The sequence below is a fragment of the Micropterus dolomieu genome, linkage group LG11 (assembly GCF_021292245.1).
Source record: "Micropterus dolomieu isolate WLL.071019.BEF.003 ecotype Adirondacks linkage group LG11, ASM2129224v1, whole genome shotgun sequence".
NCBI classification, from domain to species: Eukaryota; Metazoa; Chordata; class Actinopteri; order Centrarchiformes; family Centrarchidae; genus Micropterus; species Micropterus dolomieu.
The window spans coordinates 25,733,695-25,741,996 of NC_060160.1; the positions used below are offsets into that span (position 1 = coordinate 25,733,695).

At 38.2% G+C, this 8,302-nt stretch overlaps 1 protein-coding gene across 1 annotated transcript in view; it reads right to left on the reverse strand.

Moving 5' to 3' along the window:
* The window catches only part of iars2 (isoleucyl-tRNA synthetase 2, mitochondrial), a 22,310-nt gene that overhangs the window by 1,818 nt on the left and 12,190 nt on the right, over positions 1 to 8,302 (reverse strand). The gene's annotated exons all lie outside the window — the stretch shown is intronic.

Here is an 8,302-nt window from a genome sequence, read left to right on the forward strand (position 1 = left end):
CTTCAGGGAGGAGCCAAGGCAGCACTGCTGGCAGTGGTACTGTTGGACTGAAGTTTAATTCAGCTAATTCTTGCTCTGTTGCTTCTGTCCACCCAAAGCTTGTTGTCTCCCTCCTCTCCTTTTCCCAACAAGGTTTTAGAGTGCCTTACAAGTGCTGGATGATTTCACTATAAATGAACCCAGTAATTCAGAGATAACTGTATCCTTCTCATCTCTAACGCCATTTCTCCCATTTCCACCTGTAGTGCTGCTGTTGAAGTTATTTTAAATGCCCCTGTGCATGATCTCAAAGCCTGAGACTGAATGTTGTCTAACTTTCTGAGGGATGTGCTTGATGCAGATCCATACACCACACAACCATAATCTAATAGTGTTGTGTCTTCAAAGAACGTTTCGTTCATTTGAATTAATCTTGTATATGACTCAGGAGGAACGATCAGTCTGAGGGAGTAATTTGTTAATTTTCACGCATGAGTGAATAGTCTTGGACTCTTACGTTCACTCGTCAGCTTGTCAGTGTAATTAAATTACATGTAACTAAATTACATGTAACTAGTTACTTCCCAACACCGGTAACTGGAATATAATATTCATAATAGGCCTAAACTAGTGGTAAACTATACAGTATATGAAAATGTATTGAACATTCTGAGATTATGTAAGTAACATAGTAACATTATACTAACAGCTGACTTGAATAACATCAGGTCCAGTGCAGCTGGACAGGACTTCTGGCCCGTCAGTGAACCTTTGAAACAACACTCTGGCAGTCTGCTGACTCTGCAGTGTAGCGGCGGCACCGCGGGCACCGGGCACCAGAAGTGGGCACCACTGCGATACTGTAGGCACTGTCCTCACGGATAACGCCACCTGACAGGACAGAAACACACATACTGAGCTTACTGGAAGTCATCGATTATTTAAGTTTTTTCACTGCATACATTTTGATCTGTTAAATCCAAGAGTGTCAGTGTAAGGTCTTGTATCATGAAGCAAGTTCAGCTTCAACCTGGCTTCACTGAACCAACACTAGTGATCCTGGATACCTGCTATCATGAAGCTGGAGGAATTTGCCTTGGTATAAATTGGTGCTTAAAGTACATGAACATAAACAGAAATATAAGTTTTATATAAAATATTTAACCCTCTACTGCACACTATTTGATGGTACATGAAAAAAAATATTCCATATCATTTCTTCATTCATTTTTGGACATTATAATGATAAAACCTTTTTTTTGGACCCCCCCCCCCCCAAAAAATATTTTTTCGTTGTGCAACATTGGTGCAGAATCACAAAGAAAATTATGAACTCACAGATCATAAGACCATGCTCAGACAGCAATGTAAAACCATAAATATTTTTGAAAAATGGCAAGAAATCATTAGGCAAAAAGGAAACAACACTTGAAACACACTGATCAATTGGATTTGACACAGGCATAGGTTTGTATCATGTACTGTGTCATGTCATACTGTTATTTATGTAATAACATTTCATTCCTGTGAAACTTTACAAAACAGTTCTTTATTACTTTGGGTGTTCCTGTGTGAGGTAGCCTACTGTCCAAGCAGACATCCTGGTTAGGGATAGGATTGGGTATCATTTTACTTTTATTGATTCCAAACCTGATTCTGATTCTACTTGATTGATTGATTTTGGTTCTTATTGAATCTTGGTTCTGGTTCCAACCCTTTCACCACAGATCTTGTCAGCGTTCTGTGACCTATATCCACTTTCTCCTTGCTCCTCTTCCCCTTCATGGCTAAAGTGAAAGGAGTCTACTGTGTACTAGAGGGGGGTCTCTGGGAAAATATATTGGAATCATCTGTAAACATCATTCATTCCCCTTCAGTATAAATAGTGAATATCAGCTCCCCTGTTTTGTACCTGAGTGTGAGACGTTGCTTTGTTGACGTACTGCATAACAAATGACGAAAAATCAGGTCCTGGCAGAAAAGTGACACTTTTTTAAACAATAAAACGCTCACTTCAGTTCAGTCGGGAGCATCACTAAAACATGCAGAAAGTTAGGAACTGATAAGCAGAATCCAAACGCACGTTTCTTATCGAATCCACGGTTCTTGGAAATGGTTCATACCCAACCCTAGTTAGGGATGAGAGTCATCTTCATCTTCATGCTCCCTTTTTATACATTTTTATTGACAGATACCAGTAAGTATCCAATGCCAATGAAAATACAACAAGAATAACTACAGCTTGATATTTGACCCATATTTTGTGTCTTGTCTGCTGTATATATAATCCTGAAAGAACTTCTGAAGTTATTTTTTAACTTCTGCTCAAACTTTTTCTCCAGTCCACTCTGCCTCACTGTTCCTGCTGTCTGATGGGATTTACCTAACAAACGAATCCTGCTCTTTAGTTACAAAGAACAATCTTAATGCCCATTTTTCTGTGGAAATGTGTTAAATAAGTCAAATTTGATAAATAAATAAATAAATACAAGTATATTTGGAGCTCATATTGTGAACTACTGCATGTGATAATATGTGATAACATCCAAACACATGGTCTTGAAAAGTAGCCCTTATTGCACAACGTTGCCCTGAGGCAACAAAAAGAAAAACTGAATTTCTGAACATGCAAAATAAAAAAGAACGTCATAAACCTGACAAAGGGCTTCTCTACACTTTCATACACACAAACATATTTTTATATAAATATGCTTCATAGTGACTCCCACACCTTATTGGACTGTTCTTTGATAGTTTTTTGACCATTCTAATTGGTTGAAATCATTTAAAGAAATATGGGCTGGATATGGGGCTTAAGAAAACTTTCTGTCGCCTGAGGGCAACACTGTGCTGTAGAGGGTTAAAAAGTAAAGAGATCAAAAAATGTACAAGTATACAAAAAATACTATAATACAATACTGACAAGTATGTGCAAAAGTTCGCAACATGAGCATAAAGTTAGCACAGGTTGAGCTCAATTAGCACACAACTACCCAGGTGGAAACACAAACAGTCATAACTGATAACACACCAATCAGAAGCTTCAAGATCAAAGGGCCAGAGTCAGTTCATTCAGTTTCGTAACAATGGATCAAGAGAAATCTGAAGGAAGACACCATAGGACACCAGAGAGGAGGAAGAGGAAGATGAGGAGGAGGAGGAGGAGGAAGACCAGTATGGAGAGGAGTAAGAGGTGAAGGAAGAGGAACAGTGGCAGTAGGATGCGGCTGTGGGCCTAGCAGAGAGGGAGGAGGCTGGCAGAGGTAGGAAGAACAGTGACACACAAATGTTTTGGTTTGTAATTAACTCTGCAGTAGAGAAAGACAGTAACAGCAGGCAGAAAGCACACAGACTCTACAACATACTCAGATGGACAGCCATTCTGTAAATTTGTTATAAACGTGTGCTCTCAAAACTCTGCTGAGCATTGGGTGCCAGTCACATACATGAAATGTCACAAATCTGTTACATACGGTAGGCCTACTGCTCATATTATTTCACCATCTGTACACAAATGTAGCCTAAGTAGAACGTGTGTTCGTGAGTGGGGATGCGTGGTAATGTGGGCTGGTGTGGCTATTGTGTTGCACCAATTTCTTATTATAATATCTTTTATTTATGTAAAGGGAAACACAAATCCCGGTGGTGATAGGTGACAATTCGGATTATTAAAAAGAAATAGTGTAATATAATGCAGTAAGGGTCTCAGGCATTCTTCATTGCTGTCAGATTTAATCACAAACACACATGTAGGCCTGACTGAAGTAAAGTCTTTCAATGTGCATGTGGCACCTTTTCATGCGGCTGAACAATAAAACAATAACAATATCGTACTATATTTTTTTTCAATAACAATATAAGAAATGTTCAATAAACATTTAATAAATGTTTGGTTTTATTCACTTGAATCATCCACGAATTAGGACTTTAGGAAGTTAGGATTTTGTTGAGGAAAAATGACTGAAAAAAGCTTTTACCTTTTTTACTCATGCATATTTGTTGACAAAGATTTAATCATAATTGTTTTGAATGTTTTGCATCAGATTTGTGAAGTTGATCCACTGTTTGGCCTCAATTGTTCACGATAAAGAAAAGTTTAAACCACAAATAACCATCAGGTTTCTTCAACTTTCACTCAGGAGCAAAAATCAGCCTTTAAATTCGAATGAAATAATGATTTGATATCGAAAGATCTGAAACTTTTTAACGTGATAACATTTTTGGCCATATCGTCCAGCCCAACCTTTTCACCTCAGTGATAAATTATTTAATTATAATTCAGATATAAACCCCTGCACTTTAATAGCTCCTCTGTTTCAGCAGGTTTTCTGCTCATGTTCAAAACTTTCTGCAGATTCAAAATCGCTCCCACATATCTGTGTTCACTGACATTTGTAGAATAACTTGGTAACATTTTGAGCGACAGGTGTCTGTGTCACAGGTTTATTCATCTTATTCTCTCGCTACTTTGCGGTGGACTGAGTAGATACATTTATGTTTAAATATTTTGATCAAAATTATTGCTAGGGACAATACATTAGTCGCTGACAAGCTGTAACCAATGCTCTCTCTCTCTCTCTCCTGAAATGTGAAAGAGGGTAAAATGGTTAATGGTTAAAATAATTAAAAACTTTTTTTATTGTTTATTAACACAAACATTTGCTCCCTGAAGAAGGAAGGGTTGCCGTGTAGTTGTCATGCCTACAGACGTCAGAAGGGGGAGCTCTTGGCTGCCAGTGAAGTTGATTGAAAGAAGGCATCATGTCCAAGAGTCCTTATTAATATATCCCCTTTCCAGGTATGATATCGGTATTTATGCATGTTAACTATGTAATATTTTTGCTGAACTGTACTGCTATTGTTTTGTAAACATGCTGAGTAGGCTGAGTGTTGTCTTATATAAACTTTATTTCAGCTTTTAGACCGTTAAATAGCATTTAGCCAAGCAGCTAGCTAAGCTAACCGTTCCCTCCTTGCTGAGAACGGCGTGTGGCCAGAGTGTTGTGTGGATTTTTGATTGGCTTGTCTCATGAGAAACACATTCAGGCGGAAGAGATTGCTAATGTGTGTATTGTTAGTGTGTTCCTGTGTCCATTTCTTAAGTTATTGCTCATGCTAGAGAGCAGAGAGTATCCTAAATGGAGGAGACAAATGTCAATGTTTTATAAGTTTTGTTTATTTCTAGTACATTTAAGTTTGATAATTGTGGATTTATGGACAGTTTTCACGGACACCTATCTGTTATATTTGAATTTTACCTGTCTAAAAAGAAGAGAAAAGATGAGAAAAGCTAAAGAGCATGATAACTATAGTGTGTTGCAGGTGAAAACAAGTTACCTTTTGTGTTTGAATGACACTGTAGTCCTTACAAACTGTACTTGCCTTCTGTTAGTGTGGTCCAACAACAGCCTGGTCTATTTGTGATATTATAACATAGCTTTTGTGTACAGCGTCTTGAACATAACTGTGTTGACATATTGCTGCACAAAGAATATTTTCGAATGTATATTCTACAGTTTGTAATTTTATCAAGATGTTATATACGCAGGAAACTTAAACGTCGCAGTATAATGTATACTCGACCTGTCTCATTAGCTACCAAATCTGTGTCATTGTTAAAATATTTTATATTGGAAGAGCTTTTGTACAAATGTAACTATTTCTGCATAATCTCATTCTCAATGACCCTAGGGGGTCACTTCACATGAACTTCAAACCCTCTTTGAAAACCTGCGAGACAGGGTGTGTCATGAACGTTAATGCATATTCATGCAGAAAATATCGTGTTGTTGTGCTACATTCGAGGCTGAAGCGCCATTTCAAAGCACCCTTGCTGAACCTTGCTTGTCTTTAATGCCGATGTACAGCCCCCACTCTGCCTTCTTTATCCTCTTCCATAGTCCTATCTCGATCCTCCAGTGTAAATATTTCATTCTCCTCACCACGCACTTCCAATCCACTACTTGTTCCTAGTGTGTCTATGAGTATGGGCTAATTATTGTGTCAGTAGATCTGAATTTGAATAATTCAGATCTGAATTTGTATTGCTCAACTTGAATATTTGCATTAAAAAAACTGAATCTTTCATAATTTTAAATTTAATTGATCAGTTTCAAGTTTATTGGAATTCAGTTTCAAACTAAATGTCATATTATGAAATTTTGTTGCAACTGAAACCCTTTTTAAGCTTGATTCCATTTCAAGCAGGGGTGATTTTAGAAAAAAATAAATAAATGAAAATAAATAATGAAATAATTTATTATTATTTTCTGAAAATTATTTTTTTGTCCTCCAAAGTTAGATTTTGGAGAAGTAAGAGAAAGGACAAACAATTAACATGCAGTTTCTAATGTTTTACTCAATGATCTGCGACCACGCTGGCTGACGGGTCAGCTGCAGCAGAACGCTGCTTGGGTTTCTGTCAGTCTGGGCCAAAGTAATACTTTCAATATTGAGGGGGGATACGAGCAGCCCCTCCCAATTTGGACTGATCCTCGTTTTTGCTGAATTCAAAGGAGTTTACTTTCCATCTGGGGGACTTTAGCACCAGTTTGTTACATTTTGTTAGGGCTGAACTCAGCTCAGGGTTGTGTGAGAAGGGCAACTGAGACAGTAAATGTGGGGAAAAGAAAGAAAGAGGAAAAAGAAATGCAGAAAAAAATAAGAATTAAGAATAAAAAGAGGTTGGCACAAGGTTGCTAAATTAACCGACCTCCTCCTTGGTGGAAAAGTTACTGTGGTAAGTACAGATGTATTTGTGTATAGGCATAAATATTAGCAGTTAGCAACAGTTTGCAATGTGTTATCACACAAAGACAACATCCTTCTATAAGTGAGGAATATCTGAATGTCGATATCTATATGAGCTGTTAAGGTCAGTGGAGGTAATGCAGAGGGACAGGGTGATGATGACCCCAGGCAGGTTGATGAGGAGGGAGAGAAGAAAGAGGAGGAGCTGCAGGAGGTGAAGTGCAATCCAGGGCAGATTAAGCCTGCATTCTTTCCAACAGCCAGCAGAGGGCCCCTCCACAGCAAGAAGGAGCCTGATTCCATCAGAAACAAATGGCAAAATGAGCTTCTCACCTGATTTATTACCTCAGTAAACACTTTCGTCTCTTTTGTCAGTTTCAAGTCCCTTTCAATACAGCATGATGTACATTTTGTAAAGTTCCGTCCCATTTAGTGGAAAACAGCTGATAAAGCAGGGTCTGCTTTGGGGCAGAGGTCACACGATTTTTGAAACCTCTCACTCAAAGAGCAAAACCTCACCGGAAATCTCCAAAAGCAGTAGCTACTTCTCAGCCTTTCACTCAGTTTTCAATTGCACAAAACTTTTCAAAAAACGACACACAATTCTTATGAATACTTATTTGGCAAAACATTACAGTTGTAACAGCAGCACAGTGTTGTATTCAAAAATGCCACAAGACACAAAACTGTAACTACTATGGAGATTACATTACATAACAGATAGACCAGTCTCCCAAGTAAAATTTGTTTTTAAAAAGGTTAATGATTTAAAATATGTTGTTTACACACAAATTCTGGTACTTGAGACACAATGACCATGACAACATGTAACTCATTCACCAACCCCCTGAACCAATTCTGCTAAACTACAAGCACAATTCCTGCTTTACACTCAAATTGCAGCTCTAAAACACACTTTTTTCAAAACACTACACACAATTCTCTGAGTACCTGAGCTGCTCTGGGCCGTCCACCTGATCTGGTGGAATGAGTGTGTTGTGTAGGGTGTCCAGGAATGTGATCAGATGGGCGGTGTTGTAGGTGCCAAGGGAAGCATGGTGATGATAATCGCTGCACACAGTGTGTGTTCCCTCCGCGCTGGCTAGGGATTTCAACAATGGCACGCTGGTCGATGACATTCCTTCCCCTCTTTGGTCTTTTTGTGAGGTTGAACCCAACCTCATCAATGAAGATGAACTGGTGCTCCACTGCAGCCACCTCTAGCTCAAGGACTCTCTGAAACACACATGACAATATCAGAAATAGACATGGAGTGGTCACTATTTTGAAGCACAATCATTATGATTACAATATTGAAATATGTATAATTAACTGTATTCAGTGTTGAGAGTATGCATCAATTGTGGGACTCACTTTCACATAATTATATCACAATTCTTTGACTCTTTCTGATTTGCGTTCAAATGGCATCCTGTAGACCTGCTTCATCCTGAGATGATTTCTGCACAAGACACGGTCCAGTGTTGATAAGCTTACCCTATCAATATTTTGAAATATGTCATTGTTTTCTATTATTTTTCTTTGTATTTGCTGTAATGTTATGGCGTTGTTT